The sequence below is a fragment of the Lynx canadensis genome, chromosome X, assembly GCF_007474595.2.
Source record: "Lynx canadensis isolate LIC74 chromosome X, mLynCan4.pri.v2, whole genome shotgun sequence".
NCBI lineage: Eukaryota > Metazoa > Chordata > Mammalia > Carnivora > Felidae > Lynx > Lynx canadensis.
Window position 1 is genome coordinate 15,947,455 of NC_044321.2, and position 15,191 is coordinate 15,962,645.

Sequence of the window (15,191 nt, forward strand, 5' to 3'; positions counted from 1 at the left end):
CATTCTGAGCTTCAGTGTCTTTATTTGTAAGATGCATATAATATCTATCTCAAAAAGATGTTGCACTTAAATGAATACATCAAAGGACAGTAGACGCTCAGTAAATGCTACTTCCTGTCCCTTCTCTTTTGCCTGAACTGTGTAATACATACACTTCTACAGTTAACTTCTAAAGATGTAGAGCAATGAGAAAGTACAGGAGAGTGTTGAGATACTTATTTTACCACCTAATATAGTCAATTTCCCACCAAGCAGGGTGAAAGAGATCATTCATACATGTGGTATATTTTTATACGATGTGGCCAAAGAATGAGTACAGACAAAAAGGATAGTTTAAAAGTAAGGCAAATGTATTTATCCTCTCTCATCCCACCATTATGCCATCCAGCCAAAAAACTACAGAGCTTGGCAGATTGTACATATGCAAATATTATGTGAAATACTGGAAAAGGTTAGGAAATGCTAATCATGCTTTACTCCGTTAGTCTGAAATGTGTAAAAGTCAAAAATTAGAATAACGTACAATATGGGTCTCATCAGAACAAATCAGACAAAGGAGACTGTTAGCTTGCATTTCAGCAGGAATTGTTTTCAAAATAACTTCTAACGTTGTGATATAAAATGATCACTTAAGATCATCTTTCTGGTTTCAAGAGGATGAACAATTCAAATCAGTAACTCTGAACCAAGGTTTCAGGACTTCTAGGGTATTCCCAAGTACTTTAAGAAAAAATCTGAAATGTTAAAAAATATGAATATTTTACTAAATAAAAGTTTCATTTTAAGCAACTTTATTAAACAGATTGTTTTACTGTAATGGCATGTTACAACAATGCACATTTCTGGGTTGCTGTTTGATACCTTTGAAGAAAATATAAAATATGTTAAAAATGCTTTGAGCCCAGTAGGAGATCATCATGTATGAGTATACTAGAACTAAAAAAAAAAAAAAAAAGATACGTGATTGGTAAAATGCTACCTTGAGATTACTAGAAAGTATCTACTGACATCCTCCTATGTAAAAATGAAATATATATATGAACACTGGGAAAAAAGAATTCCTCACAGAGAATAAGAACCTGAAATAATAGGAAGGGGGGAGGAAAAGAAAGGCTCCAGAGCTCTACTGTGCTAATCTGGAGACCCAGGTTGTAGGAATAAAAAGGACAATATATAAATATTTTTTTACCACCCTCAAGTTCCCACAAGTATATTTGCCTTCCAAGCTCCCTGATATTAGCAGTGGTCTTCTTGCCCAAAGCATATGGAATAGAAGTTGCATGAAGGTGCTGAGGATGAGGCATAAGAAACCTCTCTTGAATTTCAGTTCAGATACCATCAAATTATTCAGAATCCAAAGAATCTTCTATGCAATCACATTGAAACAATAAGAAACAAGCATTTTATATTCTTAATAAGGAATGTATATAATCCTTACCAATATGACAGGATTAAGAATCAGCTCCTCATTTATCCTAAGGAAATATCAGAGATGTGCATAAAGACTTATGTACAGTGATATTCATCATACTCATTATACTGAAAAATAGAAAACAATCTAGATGACCAACAGGGGACTGGTTAAATAAATCATAACACATCTATTCATATGTAGGAATACTATGCAATGCTTAAAATAAGGGCCTCAAAAAATTAATGATGCAAAAATATGCTTGTAATATATTAAATTAAAAAGGATACACAACTATATAGTATGACCCCAATTTTGCACCCCCCCCCAAAATGTGTGCATGTAACTGGCAAAACATATATAAAATCTTAGCAGTAGTTACCTGGGTCCTAGGATTTTCTTCTTGTACTGTATTTTCAAAATTATATGCATTTATTATCTATTCTTTTTATAATGAGAAAAAAACAACCAATATATTAGAAAAATCCATTATTTCTAGTTAAGGTGCCCTTATGCTTGCTTTGCTATTCCTTGAGTAACTAAACACCTGCTATTACTCAGGACTGTTCTACTTTCTAGACTAGGGTAGAAATGACCTCTGGTTATATCTATGTTTTTAAGTTTTAGAGGACCCTTTCAGAAGCTTTTTTTTCTGTCTGGTCCTGTGGTTATGGCCTCAGAAAATCAGTTTTAGGCCTGAACCCCATCTTATGTTTCTTAGAGTGTACCCCTAAGGGAAATTCTGCTTATGAAACAGGAGTATGTTGAAGTAAGAATTAAGAAATGAAAACACAGTAGCCAAAATTAAATCTGCATTGTGAACAGCAAATATCAGAATTGACACTGCAGAAAACAGAATCCATGCCACAGAGGACAAACTTGAATAAATGAAAAAAAATGAAAGAAAATATTAAAAAACTATGGAGGACAGACATAGAAATAATCTATGAATAACAGATGTTCCTAAAGAAAAAAAAAACAGCATTTTAATCAATCAAAAGTATAAGAAAACTTTCCAGTTCTGAAAAAAAATACCTGAGACTGGAGACTGAGAAGGTTCAACAGAGATCATCAACACCAAGACATGTCCTGGCAAATGTTTTTAAATTTCAAGGATAAAGATATAATCCTACAAGCATACAAGCAGAAAAAAACAGGTTATTTTCAAAGGAACTAAAATCAGACTGACCTCAGATTTTTCCTCTGCAGCAATAAAATGCCAGAAGACAATGAAGTAATGACTTACAGAGAGCTGAAAGGGGAAAGTTATGAGCTAAGAATTGTATACCTTGTTCTAGTTTTTCATGTACAAAGGTCACAGGAAATTATTCTTAGATCTGCAAAGTCTTATAAAAGTTCACCATCCTGTTAGTACCTTTTTTCATAATTTGTTCAAAGGTATGTCCTAGACCATTGAAAGAGAATCAAAGTAAGAACTTAAGAATATTGAGGTCGGAAAGAACTGGTGAAGTATACTGACACCAACTTAATATTTACAAACAAATGAATAAAATAATTAACCCCACTAAAGGAGAAAGGGTCAGTAATGAAGAGTAAATAGCTGATATAAGTATATAAACAATATAAAACCTTAGAAAGCTAAAGGTAGGATTTGTATTCTCAGGCTAAATTAATGTGGACACAAAAGAGGTAGTGGAAGAATGGAGAAAAAGATTCTCAATTCTCTCTTTCCTAAAAGGATTATTTAAAAATCACTATTTTTAGTAATTACCTAATAAATATACATTTTTCAACGTTCTGAGAAACCATACGATAACCAAAAATTTTATTTATTTATTGCAGCCCAAATCACTAGAGAAGATAATAACTGACAAAGACTATAAAAAGTACTTTACGAAAGCATCACATTCAACCCTAAGAACATGAGGTAGGTATAATTCAGTCCTATTTTACAGATGAGGAAACCAAGGCTCAGCAAAGTCAATTAGTGAACAGCAAGAGTAAGACTCAAACCCAGGTCTTTCCAGCTCTATAATTCTTTCTTCAATATTTCAGAACCTCCTCAAACAAAAACAATCTGCATGTCAAAAGAAAAAAAACAAACCACAAGAATAAAAAACTTACAACAGAAATTATTCCAAAAGTAATAATGTAAGAAATGTAAAGTTTAAAGTGTCTATTTAAAAGAAAAGTATCTTACTAGAATTTGATACTATTACAGAATTATTGGCATTTTTATGAGTTTTGATGGTATGGTGGTTATGTATTTTAAAAGTCTATCTTTTAAGAAATACAAATGAAATATTTACATATAAATTGATGTATCTAGGATTACCTTCAAAATAATCCACTGGAGGCAGGGAAAAGAAGAGAGAGTGTGTATGGGGGGTGAGGGGAGTATAGATGAAACATGAGTTGATAATCTTTGAGGGTGGCTTATGGGAATATGGTAGTTCATTATACTATTCTCTTGGGGTGCCTGGGTGGCTCAGTCAGTTAAGTGATTGACTCTTGATTTCAGCTCAGGTCATGATCTAATGGTTCATAGGATAGAGCCCTGCACTGGGTTCCATGCTGACAGTGTACAGCCTGCTTGGGATTCTCTCTCTTTCCCTCTCTCTCAAAAATAAATAATTAGGGGCGCCTGGGTGGCGCAGTCGGTTAAGCGTCCGACTTCAGCCAGGTCACGATCTCGCGGTCCGTGAGTTCGAGCCCCGCGTCGGGCTCTGGGCTGATGGCTCAGAGCCTGGAGCCTGTTTCCGATTCTGTGTCTCCCTCTCTCTCTGCCCCTCCCCCGTTCATGCTCTGTCTCTCTCTGTCCCAAAAAAATAAATAAAATAAATAAATAAATAAATAAATAATTAAACCTTCAAATATATATATATATATTTTTTTTTCTATTTCATTACTATATATATATTACTATATATACACAGTAATAAAATTACTACTGCCTTAAAATTTTTTTTTACCCTTTATTTTTGAGAGACAGACACAGTACAAGTGGGAAGGGGCAGAGAGAGAGGAGGAAACACAGAATCTGAAGTAGGCCCCAGGGTTAGGGTTAGGGTTAGCTGTCAGCACAGAGTCTGATGTGGGACTCCAACCCATGAACTACAAGATCATGACCTGAGCCAAAGTCGGATGCTTAACCAACTGAGCCAGCCAGGTGCCCCTATTTACTGCCTTTTTAAAAAAAGTTTGTTTGTTTGTTTATTGAGAGAGAGAGAGAGAGACAGACAGACAGACAGACAGAGACAGGCAGAGAGCCAGGGAGGGGCAGAGAGAGGGAGAGAGAATCCCAGGCAGCCTCTGTGCTGTTAGTGTGGAGCCTGACATGGGGCTAGAACCCATGAACTATGAGATCATGACCTGACCTGAAATTAAGAGTTGGACGCCTATTGGACTGAACCCCCCAAGCCCCCCAAATACTTACTGCTTTAAAGAGAAATTCAAACAAAACCGGTAAAAATAGCACAACGGACAAATAAAAATAAAGTGTTTGTAATATTAAGGCCAAAAATAAAATGTAAGGCAAAAACCTTAATCCAATTAAAAAGGTCATCTGATTTGGACTAAAAATATAATTAGTGCTTAATACATATAGTGATAATAATTGCTATTGTTTACTGAGCAATTACCATACACCAGGCAAATGTTAAATACCATAGATCACCTTTGATGCTTTTACCAACTCTGTGAGGCATTATCACTAATTTACAAATGAAGAAATTAATTCAAGATGAGTATGTCCATCTATTTAAGCACTATATCCTCAGGCCCTAGCAAAATGCCTGGCACACAGTAGGTGTTCAATAAATATCTGTCACAACAAATAAAGAAGTCTAATATCTTGCCTAAGGTTAATAAGCAGGGCCTAAATTCAATCCCAAATCTGAATCTAAAACCCCTACTCTTAATCACATTTAAATCTTTTAATAATGATATTTCACAGAAGAGTAAAATTGTTTATTTTCCTTCTGCATAGGTTTCACTATTTTTTAGATCTTCTATAATTAGCATGTTATTTGTTCAAACGACATTAAAAATAATAAATGTAAAGTAGTATTCAACATTAAGTCACAGAATAACAACAAAACACAAAAGATGTTTTGGGGACTATAACATGAAATGAACACAAAATAGAAGGGGAAACTTTAGCACACTAGTATAAGCTAGCATAATGAACAATATAAGGACAAAGTATTTGAAGTAATTTACATTAGAATAGGTATTGAATTTTATAATGTAAAAAGAATGTTCTTTTCAAGTATCTATGAAAAACTATAAAGATTGTATCTAGATCATAAAGTAAATACAAAATGTTTCAAATCAGGAATTGTATAGATATTTTCTGATTATGATAAAGAACCTGAATAAAGAAGTAAAATAAAGCACTCATTCAGAAATTAACATTCTTATAAATAACTACTGGTTCAAGAAAATACTAATGGCAATCATCACTTACACAGTGGTTTTTTTTGTTCGAAGTACAGTGTTAGCCATGTTACATATATTCTCTAATTTAATCCCAATTAACCATTAATAAACCATGAGGTATGTTATTATGTATAGCAGAGAAGAAAAACTTGAGTTACGAACTTGCTCAAGATCACAGAGCTATCAGGTTTGCAGATAAGATAACCAAACCCAAGTCTGAATTCAAAGCTCATCCTCCTACACAGAAATGCTATCATATTAGTCAGAATTCATGTACAGACATCTACCTATGCTCATTTTTCTCTATTTATAAAAATTTATACTAAAAAGTAGAGAAAGCTTGAGTTCCTCCACAATTTACACAACATGTTCTGAAAGTGTCCATTTGTTAAATACACTATTCTAAGAAGGCAATGGTTCATTTTCTAACATATCGTTCAGACACGGTATTTCAAATTGCATAATCTCCTAAAAGCGATCCCTTTGAATATATTTACACTCTCAGTAGGGCATTTAAAGAAGGAAGAAACCATAAAATTAGATAAAGTAGGGAATCTATGGTAAACAGGATTTGCCACTAAACTAACTTCTAAAAAGCAATATGATTGTGGAAAAGTCATTATTTTCTGGTACTTATCTGCAATCCATGAGTTTGATGGAACCTTGGTCAGCATGGATTTGAAAGTCTGCCACAGGACTGTGGGCAAGTCCTTAAGCCTCTCTGAGTTGTGGTTTCTTCATCCATAAAATATGTGGATATCTAAGAGCTCTTCCAGCTTGAGAATGTTATAATCTTGTGACTTTAAGGATTAAAGTTATTTAAAATTTGTAGAGCTTTTACACCTGAGGAAATTACAGATTCTGTATTTAAAGGTGTTTTTATGTTACTTTTTTTAGTTTTTTACATTTATTTATTTTTGACAGACAGAGAGAGACAGAGTGTGAGCAGGGGAAGGGCAGAGAGAGAGGGAGACATAGACTCTGAAGCAGGCTCCAGGCTCTGACCTGTCAGCAGAGACCCTGACGCGGGGCTCAAACCCATGAACTGTGAGATCATGACCTGAGCCGAAGTCGGAGGCTTAACCGACTGAGCCACCCAGGCGCCCCTATTTTTTTAAATTTTGTAAATGTTTATTCATTTTTTGAGAGAAAAAAAGCGTGACAGGGGGAGGGGCAAAAAGAGAAAGACACAGAATGTGAAGCAGGCTCCAGGCTCTAAGCTGTCAACACAGAGATGGACGCGGGGCTTGAACCCATGAACTGTGAGATCATGACCTGAGCTGAAGTTGGACGCTTAACCGACTGAGCCACACAGGCGCCCCTGTTTTGATGCTATTTCTAAGTCTAACTCCTTCTTTCTCTTCTGCATCAAAACTACAGTTTTATCTATATCCTTCAGTGGTGCCTTTGTTCCCAAGTGTAAACAAGGAGAATATGAAAGAACAATCGTTTAAATGTTGTCATCTGAAAGAGAAATACTAAGAAAATAAAACACTGTTTTTCTGTGCAAAATAAGGAACCTAAACCAATTTTATGATTTCCAGAATCCAATTTTACTATTCTTTTTATTCTTTCTTTCTTTTTTTAAAAGATTTTATGTTTATTTTGAAGTAATCTCTACACCCAATACGGGGCTGGAACTTACAACCCGGAGATCAAGAGTTGCATGCTCCACTGACAGCCAGCAGGGTGCCCCCCAATTTTACTATTCTTATTTCATTTGTGTTGAAAACTAATTGTCAACTTGTTGTTTAAGGTCCTCTAAATTCCCAAACTTATTCCTGCTTTCCTAATACCTTCAAGTCCCACCTCTTAGTACTCTAATGGAGTTGGTAGTATTTTCCAAATCTGTCTGATGACCAGAATCACCTAAGACTCCTGGTAAGGATATATTACCTGGCCTTATCCCAAGCTGAGTCAGAAGTTCCAGAAGCCCCATGGCCTCATGGTATTTCATTTTTTAAACAGGTACTTTAGGTGACTCCTGTGATTAGACAAGTCTGGGAAATCACAGGGTAGAGAAAAGGTCACGGGCTTTGGAGTCTGACATATTAAGCTTCAAAACCTGACTTTGCCCTTTACTGTAGGTGTGACTTTGGGCAAGTTACCTAACATGAGCCTCAGTTTTCTAATCCGTAAGATCTGTATACTAGTTATGCTGCAGGTTTTGGTAAAGTTCAGGGTCTAGGGGGTTCAGTGTTAGCTTCTCTTTCCTCCTGCTCATCTTGCCAGAGAAAATGACAAGTACAAATATTTGAGGGGATTCTGATGAGTCTCATATCCTAATGCATCCACTTCCATGTAGAGGACTAAAAATCTGACTACTAGATAACTCTTTAATGCATTACTTGGGTTGGCTAATTTAAGAGTCTCAGGAACAAGTCTAATGACTTCATCTGGTTTCCAGAGGCTTAATGAAGCCCTCCTATCTAAAACAGATACAGTGTGATGATGGGCTTCAAAGCCCAAACTTCTGGGGGGCACCTGGGTGGCTTGGTCGGTTAAGTGTCCGACTTCGGCCCGGGTCATGATCTCACGGTCCGTGAGTTCAAGCCCCAGGTCGGGCTCTGTGCTGACAGCTCAGAGCCTGGAGCCTGTTTCGGATTCTGTGTCTCCCTCTTTCTCTGCCCCTCCCCTGTTCATGCTCTGTCTCTCTCTGTCTCAAAAATAAATAAACGTTAAAAAAAAATAAAAAAAAAAAGCCCAAACTTCTGTTATGTGACTGTGGCAAAAGGACCTGAACCTGTTTCCTCTGTCTCCACACTGGTAAAACAAGTGTTGCTTAAATGTTTGCTGAAGTGAACCCAACATACGTTACTGATAATATAATGGTTAACAATCACTTAAAATAAAGATATACAGTCTTACAAACATCCTTATGAACAAAAAGAAGGCAGCAATAATAGCTTGCAAGTAAGTAAAACAAGACAGAATGGGATTTGCTCAAATACACAATAAATTAGAGCTTAACATTCAAGCAAAATTCCTATTTGTGTAGTAGAAGTTGGATCTTAACACAAAGTGTTTTAGACAAGTTGGGAGTTGAATTTACTTGGGAAAAAACAATCCAAACTACTCACTCATTAAAAAAAATATGGGTATACATATTTAAAAATTACCACAGGTATAAACACAACCTGGCAGGAAGGCTTATTTCTGAAAAAATAACAAAAGATATAGTTTCCACTTATAACTCCATGACTAATTCTAGCTGCATATTTAAACATAAACACTATTAATAACAGCATTTTACTAAAAATTGTTACTTTTAATTGCTAAGATAAGGTATAAAGTAACTAAACGCGTAAGAAATTTTTTAAAAACTAAAAATCTGGGCTCATTCAAGACAGAATAAAAAGTTACCCTCGATTCTTAAAAAATAATAAGAAAAAACAAACCTTAAATCCTACTGAAAATAATTTAAAGAACCACGGCTTTCCTATCAATTTATTCAAATTATTCTTTAATGCAACTAATTTTTTCACTTAGTTCCTGCCCTTTGATTATTATGTTAATTTTCAAACATTTAATCTTTTTTACTATTTTGGATGACTTTTTTTCCATTATCATTTCTAACTAGGAAAGCTACTTATTGATTTCTTAATATATTTTGTATAATACCACCTTATTAGACCCTCACTGGTTTTAAAGAACTTTTTTAGTGATTTCCTTAGATTATCCAAGTAGATGATTATATCAACTACGAATAGTAATCCTTTATTATTCTTTTTAATACTCTGATTTTCTGGTCTAATTGCATTAGTAAACTCTCCCAGAATGTTAAATAGAGGTGAAAACAGCAGGCATAATCTTAATGAGATTGCCTTAAAATATGTCCCCATCAAGCATGATGCTGGCTATTGGTCTGAGACTGTTTTGTTTTTTTTTTTAACGTTTATTTACTTTTGAGACAGAGAGAAACAGAGCATGAACGGGGGAGGGTCAGAGAGAGGGAGACACAGAATCCGAAACAGGCTCCAGGCTCTGAGCGGTCAGCACAGAGCCGGACACGGGGCTCGAACCCACGGACCGAGAGATCATGACCTGAGCGGAAGTCAGCTGCTTAACTGACTGAGCCACCCAGGGGCCCGTGAGACTCTTTTTTAATAACATTAAGGAAACACCCTTTTGTTCCTATTTTACTAAGTTTTTAATTGAGAATAGACATCGAATTTTATCTAGTGCTGACTTTTTTTAACTTTTAGATTAGAAATGATTATAGATTCACAGGAAGTTGGATAAATAAGAGAGGTCCCACATACCTTTAACCCAGGGGTTACATCTTACATTAACTTCCTGTCAAAACCAGGAAATGTATACTGTACAAAGCCCAGACCTTATTTAGATTTCACTGGTTTTACAGGTTGTGTGTGCATGTGTTCTACACAGTTTATCACACTATAGGTTCCTGTTATCTACCACCACTATAAACATACTGACAGTTCATCACCACCAGGATCTTGTGCTGCTCCTTTATAACCCACCTCCCTCCTGCCCTCTTTTTAACCCTGGCAACTACTAATGTAGTCTCCATGTCTACAATTTTGGCATTTCAAGAATGTTATATAAATGGAATTATGCAGTATGTAACTTTATTCATGAAGTATGAATTCCCTTGAGATCCATCCAAACTGCTGCATGTATCAATAATCCATTCCTTTCAGTTGCTGAGTAGCATTCCACAGTGTGGATGTACCACAGCTTGTTTAACCATTCACCTACTGAATGACATTTGGTTTCAATTTTTTGATATTACAAATAAGATGCTATGAAAATTTGTGTACAGACTTCTGTTTGGACATATATTTTCACTTCTCTGGGATAGATGCCCAGGACTTTCACTGCTGGGTTACAGAGTAAGTTTATGTTTAGTTTTTGAACAAACAGCCAAACTATTTTCCAGAAAGGCTGTATCCTTTTACATTCCCACTAGCAATGCATGAGGGATCCAGTCTGTCCACATCTTCACCAACATTTGGTATTGTCACTATTTTTTAATTTGGCTTTTCTAATAGGTGTGTAGTGATTATCTCATGATTTCAATTTTAATTTCCCTGATAGCTAACCATACTGACATCTTTTCATATGCTTATTTGCTATCCATATATCCTCTTTGGAGAAATATCTGTTCATTTCTTTGGTCAGAATTCTAAATGGATTGGTTGGCTTAAGTTAGTTAAGTTTTGAGAGTTCTTTATATATTCCAGATACAAGCCCTGTCTCAGATACAAGTTTGCAAATATTTTCACCCAATCTATGCCTTGTCTTTTTATCCCCTTAACAGGGTCTTTTTCATAGAGCAAATGTTTGAATTTTGATAAAGTCTACTTTTTTTTTTTCTCTTATGGATTGTGTTTTTGGTGTCTGGTCTAAAAACTCTTGGTTTAGCCCAAAGTCCTGAAGATTTTCTTCTAGGTTTCAATTCTAAAAGTTTTATATTTTACATTTAAATCCATGATACATATTTTTTTTTCTGTTTGAGTTGATTTGTGTGTCTGTGTGTGTGTGTCTTTTTAGCAGAAAGTTTATTTTCTATTTTTTATTTTAAATGCTGTATAGTTACCAGTGTTACATTAGTTTCAGGTGTACAACATAGAGACTCAACAATTCTATACATTATTCAGTGCTCATCAAGATAAGTATACTCTTAATTTCGCCATGATATATTTTGAATTAGTTTTCATATGAGTTTATTGTTTTACCCATGGATCTGTAACTGCTCCACATACCACTGTTGAAAAGGCCTATCCTTTTTCCAGTAAATTACTTTTGCATTGATAAAAATCAACTGGCTGTACTTGTATGCATCTATTTCTGGGTTCTATATTATATTCCATTCATCTATGTGTTTATCCCTTCACCAGTACCATAGAATTTTGATTGCTAAAGCTATATGGTAAGTCTTAAAATTGGGTGGAGTGGATCCTCCCACTTTATTTTTATCTTGTAGTAGATATTTTAGTTCCTTTACCTTTCCATATAACTTTTAAAATAAGCTTGTGTTAAACCTATACAAGAATTTGGGGTGAACTGATATCCTTAGTATGCTGAGTCTTCCAACCTATGAACACAGCATGCCTTTCTCTATATTTAGATCTTTGAATTTTTTTTATTGGCACTTTTAGTTTTCAGTATTTAAGTCCCATAAAGTCCTATACATGTTTTGTTAGATTTATACTTATTTTTTTGAGCAATTACAAATGGTACTGCTTTTCATTTTTGTTTCCACACATTCATTGTCAGTATGCAGAAATATAATTTATTCTTGGATTCTCATCTTGTATCTTACAAATTTGCTGAACTTATTATTTTTAGTTTTATGTAGATTCCTTTGGATTTGCACTGGAGATAATCATTTCACTTGTAAATAGGGACAGTTTTATTTCTTCCTTTCCAATCTGTATGTATTTTATTATTTCCTTTTCTTGCCTATTACACTGTTAAGAACTTCCAGAACTATGTTGAATAGCAGTCGTGAGAAAGGAGATCCTTGTGGCGCCTGGGTGGCTCAATTGGTGAAGTGTCCAACTTCAGCTCAGGTCATGATCTCATGGCTCATGGGTTCAATCCCCATGTCAGGCTCTTTGCTGACAGCTCAGAGCCTAGAGCCTGGAGCCTGATTTGGATTCTGTGTCTCCGTCTCTCTCTCTCTCTCTCTCTCTCTCTCTCTCTCTCTCTCTCTCTCTATCTCTCTCTCTCTGCCATTCCCCTGCTTGTGCTCCATCTCTCTCTCAAAAATAAACAAACATTAAAAAAAGGACATCCTTTTCTTGTTCCTTCCTGATATTAAGAGGAAAGCATTCTGTCTTTCACCATTGAGTATGATGTTATCTGTGGGTTGTTTTGTTTTTGGTATATGTTCTTTATGAAACTGAGAAAGTTGCCTTTTATTCTTAGTTTGATCAGTTTTTGTTATGAATGTTTAATCCAGTTTAATGCATTTCTGCACAATTAACAATGTGATTTTCCTTCCTATTTAATATGGTGGACTATACCAAATGATTTTTGAATACTGAGCTAGTTTTACATCCTTGGAATAAAATCCATTTGATCACAGTGTACGTTTCTTTTCATATGTTACTTGATTTCTTTTGCTAATATTTGTTGAGGATGCTGTGTCTATGTACTTGAGGGATACTGGTCTATACTGCTTTCTCTTCCGTACTGTCTTTAGGTCTTGGTTTCAGGCAATAATGTCCTCATAACATGAGTTGTGAAGTGTTTTCTTTTTTTCTGGAAAAGACTGTATAATTCATGTTATTCTTTTATTCTTGATATTCCAGATCCTTCTTTTAAAATTTCTTTTCTGCTTGAAGAACTACCTGTAGTCATTCTTCCAGGGTCTGCTATAGACAAATTCTCTTAGCTTTCCTTTATCTGAGACTGTTTTGAACATACCTTCATTCCTGAAGGATATTTTCACTGGGCATAGAATTCTGGGTTGGCAATTCGTTTCTTTCAGCACTTGAAAAATGGTGCCATTTCCTTCTGGCTTCCATGGTTTCTAATGTGGGATCTGTCATCATTTGAATCATTGTTCCCTTATATGTAATAGTTCATTATCTTTAGCTGCTTTCAAGATTGCCTTTTAGTTTGATTAAATTTTTTAAAAAAATTGTGGTAAAATACAACATAAAATGTGCCATCTTAAACACTTTTTAGTGTACAGTTCACTGGTGTGTTAAATATATTTACAGTGGCACCTGGGTGGCTCAGTCTGTTAAGTGTCCTACTCTTGGTTTCGGTTCAATCATGATCTCACGATCTATGAGGTCCAGCCCCACAGTGGGCTCCGGGCTAACAGCATGGAGCCTGCTTGAGATTCTCTCTGTCTCTGCCCTTCCCCTGCCCATGTTCTTGTTCCCTCTAAGTAAATAAACATATTCACATTGTTGTATGACCGATCTCCAAACATTTTCATCTTGTAAAATTGAAACTCTATACCAATTAAACAAGTTCTCATTTCCAAAGGTTTGATTTTGATGTGTCTGGGCATAGATTATTTTGGGTTTCAGTTTCTTGAATCTGTAAGATTTTGTCTTTTGCCAAATTGGGCAAGTTTTAGCCATTATTTCCTCAGGTCCACCATAAATCTTTTGTTAATGTTCCCCAGAAGCCTAATGCTCTCTTATTTTTTGTCAGTTCATTTTTTCCTCTGTTGTTCAAATCAGGCAATTTCTGTTGTTCTATCTTCAAATTTATTCTTTCCTGTTATCTCCATTTTTCTATTAAGCCCACGTAGCAAATTTCAGTTACTCTATGTTTCAGTTCTAAAGTTTCCATATTCTGCTTTGCATCTTTTCTGAGACTAATTTTTCATTTGTTTCAAATGTGTTTGTGATTGCTCACTGGAGCATTTTTATGATTGCTGCTTTAAAATCCTTGTTAGAGGGGCGCCTGGGTGGCGCAGTCGGTTAAACGTCCGACTTCAGCCAGGTCACGATCTTGCGGTCCGTGAGTTCGAGCCCCGCGTCGGGCTCTGGGCTGATGGCTCAGAGGCTGGAGCCTGTTTCCAATTCTGTCTCCCTCTCTCTCTGCCCCTCCCCCGTTCATGCTCTGTCTCTCTCTGTCCCAAAAATAAATAAACGTTGAAAGAAAAAAAAAATTTTTTAAATAAAATCCTTGTTAGATAATTCCAACATCTGAAGCATCCTGGTGTTGGTATCAATTGACTTTTTTCTCATTCATGTTGTGATTTTCCTGGTTCTTAGTATAGTGTTCTTCAAATGAAGAATGGACATTTGGAGATAAGACTCTGGATCCTACTTAATCTTTTTTAGCAGGCAGTCCACCAGTTGAGATGTAGTGTGAGGGCAAGGTGAATGTGTATGTTCAGCTTACCGCTGGGCCCCACAGAAACTACCCTGGCAAAATAGGAGCAATGACTCTTGCTTTTCTGAACAGGGGTAGGATGGAAGTTCAGCTAAATTCTTGGTCCCAGTGAAGGTTGGGCAACAACCTGCACCATCGCATTGCTTCTGAGTAGGGGTGCAAGCTCCCTGATGGATCACATTGACAAAAGGGAGACAGAAAGCAGAGGGATGACTCACACTGCTTTGTTGCTATAAGGTAGAGTGGAGAGCTCAGCTTCCAGAAGGGCCCATCTAACAGGATAAGTGGAAGGCCAACCAGCCCCGCCATCCACCATTTTGTTCTGCCTTATAGATGCCAGATGGGGGTGGAGGCTGAGCCGTCCACCAGGCCCCAATCACATCAGGAAGGAACAGAAGCAGAGTTGACTAGTCCACCTCCAATCATCTTGTTCTGCCTTGTTGATTTTGAGTGATGGGGTAGGCTCAGCTCCTCAGTAACAAAGGCGAGGGGGAGGCTTACTGGGGACTAGCCTTGCCTCACATCACTTTGTTAAGTCTCGTTTCCA

At 36.0% G+C, this 15,191-nt stretch overlaps 1 protein-coding gene across 4 annotated transcripts in view; it reads right to left on the reverse strand.

The window, feature by feature from the left end:
• The window catches only part of RPS6KA3 (ribosomal protein S6 kinase A3), a 120,563-nt gene that overhangs the window by 92,815 nt on the left and 12,557 nt on the right, over positions 1-15,191 (reverse strand). The window contains exons 1-2 of one of the 4 annotated variants that reach the window (XM_030306332.1): positions 2,447-2,540; positions 1,439-1,475 (exon numbers count right to left, since the gene is read on the reverse strand). The exons of 2 other annotated variants lie outside the window; for them this stretch is intronic. The gene's annotated coding sequence lies outside the window, so the exon portion shown is untranslated. Of the gene's footprint in view, positions 1-1,438; positions 1,540-2,446; positions 2,541-15,191 lie in introns of those variants that run through there. One more of the 4 variants, XM_032592271.1, reaches the window with a different exon arrangement.